Source organism: Bacillus rossius, chromosome 2, assembly GCF_032445375.1.
Source record: "Bacillus rossius redtenbacheri isolate Brsri chromosome 2, Brsri_v3, whole genome shotgun sequence".
In the NCBI taxonomy this organism is placed as follows: domain Eukaryota; kingdom Metazoa; phylum Arthropoda; class Insecta; order Phasmatodea; family Bacillidae; genus Bacillus; species Bacillus rossius.
Window position 1 is genome coordinate 48,303,020 of NC_086331.1, and position 14,718 is coordinate 48,317,737.

The 14,718-nt window shown below is 34.8% G+C and overlaps 1 long non-coding RNA gene across 1 annotated transcript; it reads right to left on the reverse strand.

Moving 5' to 3' along the window:
- Positions 1-10,108: 10,108 nt before the first annotated feature.
- On the reverse strand, positions 10,109-11,575 carry LOC134529953 (uncharacterized). Its single transcript, XR_010074754.1, has 3 exons — positions 11,293-11,575; positions 11,054-11,203; positions 10,109-10,324 (listed from the first exon to the last, which is right to left on the reverse strand). It is a non-coding gene; the product is annotated as an uncharacterized LOC134529953 (long non-coding RNA).
- Positions 11,576-14,718: the final 3,143 nt, after the last annotated feature.

Here is a 14,718-nt window from a genome sequence, read left to right on the forward strand (position 1 = left end):
CATCTGTGGAGCACCAACATGCAAGACGAACTTCCTTTTCCTTGGAGTCTAGCGAAGCCATCCTTCTTTTGCGATCGTTAGTGAGCATCCCGCATCCCGCATAAAAGAACTAAATATTATTTACCTGCAAGCAACATGTGGCAACATCTGTTGTTGAAAAGCAGAACTACATGCATAAAGTACTTTTGCATGAGATATATTAATTCTCGCTGATGAAATATGAAAAAATTTCTATTTAAGTATTGAATCTAATTTAAAACACTCAATTGGTATCTGGCATTAGTCTCAGTAACTAATATGAATTCTGATTTGGGATCTGACACTGTATCGAAAGAACATAGGTGTAAGTTTTGCAGTAAAGAGTTTATCTTGAGAAAGAATAAAAGACAACACGAGAAGAATGACTGTGTTAAAAATCCACTGCGCAATATGATAAGTTGTGTTCGATGTAGCAAGTCGTTTAAGCGGAGAGAGAGCCTAAAAAGACATGGCAGAACTTGTAGCGCCAAGCCTGCGTACAAGCTAGAGGACAACGATGAATCTACTAGCCTAAGGAAGAGTGATCTGCATTACGACAATAATTTTCTTGGCTCTTCCGATCTCGACAAAGAACTTAAATTGAAGAAGGTTGATGATTTACGGAAGAATGAAGACAATGGAAGAATCCTTAACGTGAAAAGTGAGAATATATTCCAGCCGAATTCAAGTAGATCTTTCCTACTTTGTAAAAATGATGGACTCATAAAAAGGAAGCATGAAGACGATGAAGACACTTCAACATCATCAACATCGAATTATTACGGTAAATTGGGTGAAGACGATTCCTTCTACGGTGATTGTTACAGTGACTCTGAGGCTGTTGACAAAGACATAGACTATGATGAAGCACCTAAAGCTGCCAAGATCGAAGAATGTGGCGGTGTCCTGAGACCGAAACGATGGAAACGACGTGATATATTAAATAAATCTGATCAAGCTTGTGATGATCACCATCTCAAACATGAAAGTTACCCTGAGGTTGGTGGTAAAACGGAAGACACCAGAGATCATAATATTTATTATAAAGGTGCAAGGAAGATGGTGGTAGAAGAGAATGATTACACTTCATGGAAAGATCCAAACATATTGGTTGACCGGCTAAGACTTCTACATGGTTCGCTTTGTGCAGGAAACTATTTGTGCATCAAAGAAATATCCTTCATACACAAGGAACTGAGGAATGCTGGCTACATACAATAATGGTTTTTTTTACTTGCATTTGTATAATGTAAAGCAATAAAATAAATAATTTAAATTATAAGAATTTAATGTTTTTATTTTTGTATTCTGATTTCTAACTAAGACTTAGATCTCGTAACTTGTGCTTCCTTTTAGCCTTTCTTTGTTGATGGAGCTTCCAAATGTGCTGCCTTTTCGATGATGGTGCTTCCAAATGTGCTGCCTTTTCGTTGTCGGTGCTTCCAAATGTGCTGCCTTTTCGTTGTCGGTGCTTCCAAATGTGCTGCCTTTTCGTAGTCGGTGCTTCCAAATGTGCTGCCTTTTCGTTGTCGGTGCTGCCAAATGTGCTGCCTTTTCTTAGTCGGTGCTTCCAAATGTGCTGCCTTTTCGTTGTCGGTGCTTCCAAATGTGCTGCCTTTTCGTTGTCGGTGCTTCCAAATGTGCTGCCTTTTCGTTGTCGGTGCGTCCAAAATGTGCTGCCTTTTCGTTGTCGGTGCTTCCAAATGTGCTGCCTTTTCGTTGTCGGTGCTTCCAAATGTGCTGCCGTTTCGTTGTTGGTGCTTCCAAATGTGCTGCCTTTTCGTTGTCGGTGCTTCCAAATGTGCTGCCTTTTCGTTGTCGGTGCTTCCAAATGTGCTGCCGTTTCGTTGTCGGTGCTTCCAAATGTGCTGCCTTTTCGTAGTCGGTGCTTCCAAATGTGCTGCCTTTTCGTTGTCGGTGCTTCCAAATGTGCTGCCTTTTCGTTGTCGGTGCGTCCAAAATGTGCTGCCTTTTCGTTGTCGGTGCTTCCAAATGTGCTGCCTTATCGTTGTCGGTGCTTCCAAATGTGCTGCCTTTTCGTTGTCGGTGCGTCCAAAATGTACTGCCTTTTCGTTGTCGGTGCTTCCAAATGTGCTGCCGTTTCGTTGTCGGTGCTTCCAAATGTGCTGCCTTTTCGTTGCCGGTGCTTCCAAATGTTCTGTATTTTCGTTGATGGTTCTTCTATTTTTAATGTTGTTTTGACTCTAGTATTATTGTAAATGGTTCTTGATTTGACTAGCGTATTATTCCATACGGTGCATGTATATAAGCGAGTCCTAGACAACAGGACGCTCAGTTTGTTACTGACGTCGTCGGTGTAAGGATCACCTAGTTTGTTTCATCTGGTGCATTAATCACGTAATTACCTGTTCTTGCGAACTCGATGGCATCTTTACCGACTTTAACGACGAACTCGATGGAGGTTGTACCATCGACTGCGGGAACCATGACGTCAGCGTCGACGATGGTGGAGCAGATTCCGTTGGCAACGTCGATGTCAACACTGGAGGAGACCTAAACAGACGTGGTACCGCCAGCAGAAGAGACTTTAATGCTGCTAGTGCTGGCTGCACAGGGAAACTCGACGAACGCTGGTTCGTCTTTAATGGAGACTTCAATGGATGCCGAATCGACAACAACTAACGAACATCGGTGCTGTTACTGCGACAAGATTTTCTCAAACAACAGCAATGCTCGACGACATGAGAATAGAGAATGTGCCTAGAACCTATATCGTAAAATGTATGATTGTGAGAAATTTCATAAGCAGTTTGCCAGAAAAGATAATATGAAAACGCACATGAAGGCATGCAAAGGTCCTTCTGTTCGGTAGAAAGTAAAGGTTTCAGCGCAACAACGATGCATTGATGTTCATAAGAGTATGCCTGGAGATGGTGCAACTGCGGCAACGTCAGTATCTGGATCGGGTCTGAAAGGTTCGTCTTCATCACCACGGTATCCTTGCAGCTACTGTGATACGTCGTTCGCATTTGCTCATGATGCATGAAGACATGAGCGGAGCAAATGCACGAAGAATCCATCTCGCATGAAGTTTCGATGTGATGAGTGTCATGAATGGTTTACTCGAATTGATATTTTGCGACGGCATGCGAAAAACTGTAAAGGTGAAGTCCGTGTGCCTACTGCTGAACTACCTGCAGAAATTTCGACTCCTCGGTTTAGGTTGAAGGCTCGTGAGCGTACAAGCAAGAAAACCGATGTGCAGCAACCGATTGGTATGACGTCTGAACAGGAAAATAAACCTAAGACTGTGTTCGGCGCATTACAAGTGAACGATAATGGCTTCTACTTAGCGCAGTCTGCATTTCGTGGAACATTGAAGGACTACTATTATTTAAATACGTTAGGTGAGTCGAAAGACATTTGTAATTTTCTTGATGATATCAGAGAGGACATAATCAATAAGCTTACTGATGATGTAGCAACAAACGGACCTTTGAAATATAACTTGTGGTTGGACTGTATATATGGAAAGCCATATCCGTTCGATGACAAAGTGAAGAAGTGTGCATTCAAGACATCGGCTGCAGTAATTTACAGTTCTAACGATGTGAAGCAAACTGTTAAAAACGGTATCCAGAAACTCTGTCAAGAAGAGGTTGACTATGTCTGTAAATGTTCTGGCTGGACTCTGTCTAGTATAAACCGATTGGAGCTAAGAATTAGTCATTTCACACCGCTGCGGAACTAAATGATTATAAGATTGCTGGCTTTCGCAAATGATCCTGTAGTAGAATAGAAATTATGTAATAAATATTATGTTTGTAAAAGAACTTGTGGTGTTTAATTCCTCGAACCTGTTACTATTATGTTAAATTGATGTTATATTTAATTTTTTTGCTTCGTCCTAGATCATACCAAGGACCTTAGTCGACCTAATCAATCAGTATATAGATTACAAATTTATTTAATGAATTTTGGAATTTTTCCCGAATTTCTAGCTAAATAATTACGGATTTTCAAGATGGCGGCCAAATGACAAGATTTCGGGTGTCACAGCAATAATAAATGATTACTGCACTCTAGCGGATAAGAATTAAACTAACATGGCGTCAGCGCACTCTCGCCGACGATACACTGATGATGGCTTCCAGCAGACGAGGACAAGATGGCGGACATGACGTCATACTACCTGACGATATATATGCTTTGAAATAAAGTGGTGGGAGTCAGTCTGCCAGCACCCACCACGAGGGAAGGATCGGTCGCCATTTTTATTTTTTTTGCACTCGTCGGGTTCGAACCGAGGATTCCGAGCTCCGTGTTGTAAATGTTTGTTTTTTAAATATGTTATTAAAAAATTTTTTTATTTAATTTTTTTATAATTTAAAAATATTTTTTCATTAAAATCGGATAATAAATTTAAAGATGGCGGCCGTAACGGAAATTGCAACGGTGACGTCATAATTCAAAATGGCCGATAACACAATGCCGGAATGTTCGAGAAAACGAAATGACGTCATCCAAGATGGTGGATTCAAGATGGCCGTCGGGGTCAAGGTCAAAGGTCAAGGTCACATCCTGATAGAGGCTTAACTGAGGCTTGAGTTAAGGATGCTTAAGCCTCTATCAGGACATTTCTAGCCGTTGGGATTTTTAAGGACTAAAACGGGAAATTTTCCCTCGAAACGGGAATTTTTCCCTCGAAAACGGGAAATTTTTTCTTAAAACGGGAAATTTTGAGTCATTTTGAGTCATTTTTGAGGAATTTTGAGGAATTTTTTCCGCCGTGACGTCACAAATCCAAGATGGCGGAGTCGGCTCTCGGCTCCACACCCTGAACCCTGATCCAGTATGCCCATTTACATACTACTACATTCACTATCACATTAAAATTAGCTTAGTTAATATTACAAAGCAGCAAGTGTCAGAGGCCTGAACGGTAGAGCTAAATTTTGTGGTTGGTATGGGCGATACATTGTAGTGTATAAGAAATTGCATTTTTTTTTATAACTTTTTAATAATCACTGCATGGATGTGTTCTTATAGTTGTGAATAAAAAGTTAATTAGTGTCCATAACCATTTGTCATTATTTGTTAAATAAGTAAAAGAAAGCTATGTTTACTGGCTCCACATTTTGCACTACATTTGTTGTATATAGGAGGCTGATATAAAGCCAGCCCTATATCATTTGAAAGATAATAATGCAGTAAATGTAAACAATATTGATAACATTTTAATAAATAATATCACATATATACGTACTAAGTTCTTGACTGTTCATTTTTGTAACTTCTAACTCTTCTTTGTGCTCTTTTTCTCTTAGCAGCACATGATAGAATCTGACAGAACTGTCACTGAAACAACTTAACTGGTGTAGACATTGTGCAAGAAATGAAAATAGAAATGTGCAGCAAGCTGGTTGTTTATGTTTTGTTAACAATCAGCACCCTTTCTTCACCTCAGTGGCAGCTAGAATGAGTCAGCACTTAACTCTTGCACTAATAAGGGCAAAACTAAAAGAATTGTTTTAATGTAAAATACATTATTTTGTAATGCACATGTTCTTCAATATTGACTGTTCTTGTAATAAGTCATTATAACCCAATACATATAGAAACATAATACTTTCTTTTTCTTTCTGTAGTCATCATGCTGGCAGAAGTCATAGACGAAAAGGAACATAGAAACCTAATTAACTACAACTCAACTAACAAGTAGTAGTAGTAAAATTTTTTGACTATACCAACATGAGAAATAGGCTATTTATCTCTAAAATTTACCCTTAATGTACTGGCTGATAAAATCAGCATTCACGCATGTTGTAAAAATTTCAAATCTAGCTCTGGAACACTAGGGCATACTCCATGGTACTTTTTAACACTCTTTTGGCCCATGCTGAAAATGAAATTTAACTGTCTCGAAACATTTGTTGCATGAGAAATGTGTGGTCTAGTAAAGATGGCTCAATACAAAATTGATCCAACCAAATGTTAATTGGTTTGGTTTTATAATTGCCTCTTCTCTCATAGGCTTGTGTACATTATTGTTGATGGTATCTGGCGTATAATGAAGCATTCCAAGATTTGTTCTGTGTATCTTCTTTGGTTATCATGCATTGTTTTATATTTATAGTTTTTTTTTTCGTTAACATATCTTGTTCCAAAACATTCCTGTGTATCACTGATATATTTAATCCTGAATCACTTACTAAGCTTTTCCATCATTTCTTTAATATTCAGCTTCATCTTTAGTGAACAAAACAATCATTAACAAACAATGTAAAAATCAATGACAACATTTCTTTTCTTATAAATGCAGGATTATTGTTTCAATCTTGTAAGTCCAAGTTCAAATATTTTGTTTTATTGGTTTGTTTTTTTTAATTCCAAACCCTTGGATTGCCTCATATAACTTACAAACCTTGCCTTTGCAATCCTTTTGTGGTTTCATGAATATCTGCTCCTCCAAATCACCATAAAGAAAAGCTTTTATCAATTTATATCCCGTTCTAACACCTCTATCAAAAAGTCCTAATTGTTGTATGGCTCACTAGAGGAGCCACTGTCTCTAAGTAATCACACCATACTCTTGACTGAGCCCTCTTGCCACTAACCTAGCATTATACTTTGTGTAGGCCAGGGCACCACATATGATGCACAGAGCTTCAGGAAATACCACACGTTTAACAAACGCTCCAGATATCAGAGTGGTATCTGTTTACAAAAATAATTTGAGTATATACTGTGAGAAAGGATGAGTAATTCTGTTTCCAAATTTTGTTTTTGGACTCCATCTTCAGACGAGTGAAAATGGCTTAAATAAATAGTTTCAGAATCATTTTAGCCATGAAATATTTGGTACAGATTCTTGAATGAAAGCTCTCAAGAGACTTGAACACCTTTAGCTTCATTTCTCCACCATATAATGTTATGGTTACCACTCAAATCTCAGTGTTGCCTTATGCACAACGATAAGACTGTGCAGCAGTCCAGAACTTTGTGCTTAAGAGGCGACACCACATTAGTGGTACCAGCGATCATTACTTTTATGATGGCCACATTCTAAGCTATTTCATTCAGCCTATATAATCCACTAATATTTGTTGCTGTGGCCTCAAACTCTCCTTGTACACTAAAGTCATACTTGTACACTATAACTCAGAAAACATGATAACACCTCTTTCTACCATTCTGTAGACAGAATGTTTGACGAACTCTGTTGCACATATACCACTTTGCTTATTTTTATAGCACCATTACTTTCATTCTGCTTTGCTACAAATTATCCTTAACCTACACCTAAGAGAATGTCATTGTTTGCAATCGTAACTTTTTTTGAGCAATGTTCATATAATATTCTAACCAGTCTTTCCTTCTAGTTATCTGGGTACTTGTGCCAGAATAGACATTCCAGTTTTTGTACTCATGTTTGTCTTTAGTACTGCAAATAATGAGGTTTCAGAAAGATTAGAGCCAACATTCTTTGCTACATTGTTTACTAATTTTTTTTACAATGTCTGATTTGATAATTGTATTGGAGCTCTCTAGTACCATAACCATGGTGTCATATTTTTCTGTAAAGATGCTGAGCATGATGATGCAAACAAATTAATCATCTTCAGGAGCACTGATATCTGCAAGTGTTTATACTGATGACATTACTTGATTAACATGGTCTTCCATGTTTCTATGAATACACAACTTCATACTGAACAAGGTTTATGCTTTTTTCTTCATATGTCTTGGTGTATTCCATTCCTCTTGTGCTGTTTTATCAGAAAGTATTACAATTAAGAATATTTTGGCTTCCAAACATTATTATTGTTCATGCCTTAAAGTTTTTCTGTAGTAGGTAGAGTACTTGTGCCTAGCAAAGTTGTAGGTGACATTAAAAAAAATCCTTCATCTCTAAAACACACTAATTCAAATAAACATGTGCTCTAGGTCCATAAACTACTTAAAATACTTAATACTTGGCAGCACTGTGTTAATATGAATACATAAAGCTAAGATAGAGCTTCATAAATGCAACATTACACTGGGATTCACATGCTCATGATTAATGTGAATTATGTAGTGGTTTTACACTTTGGATAGTTTACGCATTGTGAAAGACTTTACTTGCTGCTTAGAATTCCTGTTTACTTGTCTGAGGTAGAAATGAAGTCGTGTTGTACAGTAGAATTTTATAATAAACTTTAGCAATTCCTCTTCGTGATAAACACAGCCCAAACTTTGTGTACTTATTTTGGCTGTGACCTCTCTGATAATATGTAATAAATGGTCGGCACTAAGTTTGTCAGGTTTTAATGTGTTTTGCACAGTTGTTTCTATTTCACAAAGGAAAATGTGCAGTTGCTGTGATGGAACAATTAAATTACCTTGGTTACGAAGATCAATTACCAAACCATATTTTGAAAAATACTGATCGTCAGATTTTCCAATTAGAGAATCATTGCAAGCAGAGCACTGACATCTGCTTTGAATCTTACGTACAACATAGCCAGCAATGTAGAAAACAATATCATCTATATGTGATGCTACGTAGTCATGGTCAATTAGGCATGAGTTGTGTACTCCGAAAGTGACATGTGACTCACTGGATTGTAGCCATTTTTCCAGCTCTTCATCAATTACATTTGGTTTATTTATCTCAACTTTAGCAATGTCTTCCAGTGTCGTCAATACTTGTAACTGAGTCTCAGTGTCAGTTGGACAATTTCCATGTTTGGATGGTTTTGCCAAATTGTATACTGATAACAGTCTTGTTGAAAATAGAAATTCTCTGGGGCTGGGATGGATATTAACACCATTGCACTGCCGTATCAAACCAAAGAAGTGCTGCAAAAAGTGACAAAAACAGGTTATCAGCATTAATATTTTGTGATGTGTTACTTAAGACACACAAGTTTTATGTGTAAGTTGCAGAACTATAAGAATTATCTATTAGGTATTAAAATGGAAACTGGACAAAACAAAACAATTCAGATTTTCAACGACATGGCTGCCTTCATAAGAGTGGAGAATAAAACATGTAGGTAGATATGTGTAAAGGTTTTAAGTTGGATTTGTTATATTTAATTTACTTATTTATTATGCTGTAAGTGATGGACTCAATTTAATTATTTGTTATTTAAATTGAAATCTCATTGCAAAGTACCACACTTAATTGAAACATATAATTCTATACCCATGTAATATGTTTTAAAATTGTGAACTTTTATAATGAAGTTCCAAAGCTGTATTTCTTATGTTTCAATGGAATTTCACTGAAGTCAAAACACATGTTTTAGAGAAGTAATATAAGAAATTGTAACTATCACGTTATAAAATTACTAGCTGATTGTTTTTAAATATATTAAATTGTGCTGGAAAAATCAGTGAAATAATATGTGTATTTGTATTACTAAGCCTGCACTAGAATTAATTTGTCCCTTGGCATGTAGTGTCTCTTGCTCCTGCCCTCTCTGGCGTCACCAGGTGCTCAGAGGCAGGGAATGCCACAATTGATATGTCCATAAATTTGTCCCTATTTTTCATTTTCAACACTGATTACTTTCCTGCATTTCATAACATTTTTTCTGCTTTCCCAAATATAATTATTAAAAATTTTATAAGGCAAAAAAATTAAATTCCATTTGCAATATTGAACTTTTCCTATAGACATCAAATAAGGATTAGTTAATTAGCTATTATTTGCTTTAAAAATTCAGCTATGAATGTTTTTTAAATAATACATACCTCCAATATGTTTTGGTTTACCTTTGATGTGAGAAGGTAACGAAAGCCAATAGAATTAAGTGTATGTGACAACTCAATGATTGATGTTATCGTTACTCTTATTCCACAGGCTGTTGATGGTGAAAGAAACAATTCTGGCTGATATTTGGTGGATAATTCCCACATGTGAATATACTCCAAGAAACCACGAAGTGTCTACATAAGAAACAAAGAATCATTATTCATTAAGTATTTTTCATGTTTCAATACAGGAAAATCTTTATTTTTGTTAAGTGCAGTTTATGAATAGAAGCAAATATTTCTTTTAATGTTAAATTATTACTGTATTTTTTTATATCAGTTATTATAAAAAATAACTAAACAAATAATTCTGAGTAGCCTATTTGTTATGTACAGACATAATATTGAAATATTTCAAAATTTAGAGTTTTACCTTTTCATCATCTGATCCAACAGTCAGGCCTTTCCATGGTTTGTTGTTGTCTAGTATGGAATAAACTTGTGCAACTTTTTCTATGTAATTTACAGTGCCAGAAATATTTTCTAGACCAGGCTTGTTACTGTAAAACTTCAAAGCTGCAGCTGTTTCCATGCTGAAAAGCTAAAAGCATAAAAATTTTATTATAATTTTTACAGCAATAAGAAATTATTTTTTTAAGGTGAGTTTCGTGTAAGTTTCTAACCAGTTTTAATCATGTAATTACCCTCAAATGTATTGTGTTTGTGTGATAATGTAAATTAAATTATTAAGCTAGGTTGTTTGTAAAAAAAAATGTTAAATATAAAACTATACTGGTGACATACAATTTATTAATTTTTTTAGTTCTTAAATATAATGTTTTCATCAGTGATTATTGGATTATTTCAGTTCATGCAATGCCCAATACAAATAACTTAATAATTTAACAACTAGTGTAGCCTAGTAAGTTCAATTTTAATTTTGAGTGGTATCAAAATAATTTAGTAAAACTTTTGTTGTCTCCCCATGTTAAAAATAATTATTGGTAAAAAATAAACTGTCTATAAAATTATTTTTGTGTACTTATTTAATAAAACAAGTATATATATTTAATTTACAAAATAATTTTTATGTGTTTTGTGCACAGGATGTGAATAAATTGGCCGAGCCCATATTTCCCATTTCATTCCCAAAAATGCTCTTGGAAGTAAAAGAAAATTGTTTTCATAAATTCATTAGTGCCACTGGTAGTTAGTCGGTAAAGAAAACAATGACAAGTACCATCATCGCTTAAATTTTGATGTGTGGAACTTTTATTATGAATAACTGCATTATGGAAATTACATAATATGTACAGCAATTTGTAGTTACCTGCTTCATGAGAGTAACACTCATTTTCTGGAAATTATTTGGCTGCACATGTTTATATGTTAAATTTGGGGCCATTCTTAGGCCTGCCGCTTTACTGTCATACTTCAGTAGAAGTTCCAAGTGGTTCATGCATGCTTCTTCCATCCCGATCTTAAATAAAACAAATTCCGTAACAGATTTTAACAATCAAATAATCATATTGAAATGTCAGCAATTTTTTTTTACAAATGAAAACTAACCTTAAATACACGTGATTTAAGCCATCTGTTTCTTATGCACTTAAACAAGTGTGGACCATCAGAAATGAAATATAACTTTCTGTCGCCTGTTTCACTACATGGGTGGGTAACTGAATTACAAACTTTCTTCTCATCTTTTATGCCAATACCAAACTTTTTCCACATTGAACGGTTTGTTGTTGCTCCATCACACACTACGCAGTCTACAAACAGACCAGCTGCATCTAGTTTCACAATAGCATCCAGAACCAAATTTGTAAGGACATTGCCAGGGGCTGCATTTTTGGTGAGATACACACCAACAACTTGGCCCCAGTTACCAATAAATGGCCGAAAGAATAGGACCAAACCATGGTCAGCATACTGAGAGATTTGTGTGTATGTTGTATTAGAACCTATGTCCACTAACCCTGTGATTGTACCAGACACTGAATTTAAATCCAAATGTTGTGTTAAACTTATTTCGTCAAACAGCAGTACACCATGACGTTCAATTGTGTCTTTTCTTATAGGCAAGGATTTCAGTTTACATTGAATGCACTGCAGAATATCATCTGAAATGCCACATTCTGCCTTTATACCTCGGATGTATGTGTTCATAGTGCGTACTGTGGGAACATGAAGAATTTTTTGTTCTTGAATATGCTTGTACAAAGAAGGGCTCTTACATCGCATAAGAATACATTCCAGTATCCATTTCTTACTAAAAGAATTTTTCTGCAACGTACATGAATGAAAGCACTGTTTTACAGCTTCTTGCTGTTTTTCTAGCAAATTGTTTATGGCCTCTTGTAAAGCAGTAGTAGAAAGCTGTTTGTTTTTTCCTTGTAAGTGTTTTATCATTGTAATGGCAGATCTTTCTTTTAGTACCGAACGCTTCACATTTCTAGTTAGAAAGCATCTTCGTGGAACTTTAGATTTACTTATTAATCGTGTTTTGAAGCATTTGCAGTGTAGGCAAACTTCATTTGAAACAAAGCAACATTTTGGACTAAACAAAATTCCATTGCATATTGCTGCATTACTTAATATTTTTAATGACACTTGAGGTGAGTTCATGCTGGTTATTTCTTTGATATGTACCCCTTTGCAAAACTCTATTATTTCCAACTTTCTGAGAAGTAACAAAATGCTGTCTGTAGTATGGACATAGTTAAAATTTAACCTCCTCATATTTATTTTACGATTGCAAATGTACAAACTTGGCTGAGCACTGTCACGTTCCCAAACAACTTTAATTAACAAATCTGCATTGTTCTGCTCAGATTTTCGGTAGTAGAAATATGTCAGTGAAGCATTGTTTTCTGTTTTTCTGCCCCAACCATTATCAAGAGACCTTGATATTAGCCACTGCCACACATTTTCGTTTTTTGTGGTGCTTGGGGAGCTGGCACTTTGTGGCTCTAAGCGAGCTATCTTGACAGAATTTTTGTTATCAATGTTCTGAAAACAAGAATGTTCAAACATGATTATTATTTTCCTATATATTTCTAACAATAACTATTCAGTAAAAGTACACTGTTTACCTAGTTTCATACATTGTTTTATGCTTCTGATATAACTTAAATTATTGCCAAAAACTAATGTGTTTCAATTAGTAACAAATCTGAGGTGGTAATTGAGTAGTTAATAACACAAGAATTTTTCTTTTTAATCTCACAAACAGTTTTTAATATGATCCCTTCTTTTATGAACTGCTGGATCTGTTACAGATTCCAATGAAGATTGTTTTGACTTTATTTACATTTGCGTATTCTTTAAAGATGTGTGTATGTGTAAACCGTTATGTGATAAAATAGGATTTTCTAAGCCCAGTGTAAATGAATTTTCAGATTGAAATTAAAATTCCCTTAAAGCTTTACTTAACAGTGATTAAATTAACTCACATAGTTTTTGTTTTATAGAAAAGCAAATACTTTGAAAATCATTATTATTCCTATTGTAATGCACTCAAAATATTTAAAAGAATTTCATCTGTAATGTGTTAGATTTCATTTTTTTTTTTTTTAATTTTTTTCTTCTGAATTGTGCTGGTGCCCAAGTTTTAATAAACATTGCAAAATATACTGGAATAAGGTAATTTTAAACAGACAATTATAGTCAAGTCTTTAAGTGAATATAGATTAACTGAATTTCATGTTACGATTCTCAATTATATACCTTTAATAAAACTTAAATGTATTTCTTTCAATTTTATGTTTTACTTAAAAGGTATGAAATAACATAAAATATCATGTGATGCCTGCCCTGCAAATAGAGCACTTTGCTGCCATAATTGTTTTACAGCAGATCCAATGTTCCTGAACAGCCAAAAAATTGCGAGGGAAAAAAAAAAAGGTAAGTTAATTTCCCCTGCCATGAAGAAAAAAAATATTTTGTTGGACTTAATGCAAAAAAACAATCATAATGCACACACAAAATTCACAGCTATGCTATGCTGTAGCATAAAATCAAGTAATTATCTTAAAAACCACTTGAGTACTGTGTGGTAAAAATTTTTCATTAAAAGTAAAAATGCCACCAGCAACTGTAAATGGTTTAAAGTGAGATTTTGGTTACTTTGAAATTTTAAATTTAAATGGTCGTAACTGCAGCAAGTATTGTGTTTGATTCAAAAATGAACTTCACTCATCTCTAGTTTTCTTCTGTATGGCTTGCGCTGTGTCAAGTATGATGGCAGGTTTGGAAAAATAGTTGGCACTGCAGATTTTGTTAAAGTTACTTTACCTCTTGGTATCTTGATGGTTTCACCTTGAACTTCATGAACATAATTTCTTAAAATCATTTGTTCCTGAAATGTGTATACATAGTTGCTAATTACTTGGCAGATGCTGTGTTCAACATGTATGCCACATGCCACTTCATGTCCTATAACACTTTGTGCTCTTTAAAAACTGAGCATCTTTGAATTTGAGCACATTATTGTTCGAGCTAAGTGGTTTTTAATGGATTTTCTCGTTTTTGACACAATCCACAATAATAAGCCCTCATTTGTTGTATTCAAAAATAAGTAAAAATATAAATGTTGAGTAACATTACAGTCAACCCTAACAAAAATTAAATAGTTCTCATTTTGTATTGTAAGTTTGGAACTATTCAAATCACTTTATTCATTCATATATATATGTGTATATATATATATGTGTATGTATATATATATATGTGTGTGTGTGTGTGTGTGTTTTTTAAAATCAATTGTGCTTTTTGTTCATCAATATTTTTTGCATGAATTTATTTAAACCAAAATAATATTTAAAAACAAAATGCAATTAAGGTAATAAAGGGATTTTGAATGAGCTTCAAATAGTCATTGACTTCATTTGAATTTAAATATTAAATAATGTACCTACAGCACACATTGATATATTTTTCAGTTGGTTGGAGCAAACTCAGGGCTGTTGGAAAGTAAATTATTATCTTTATACA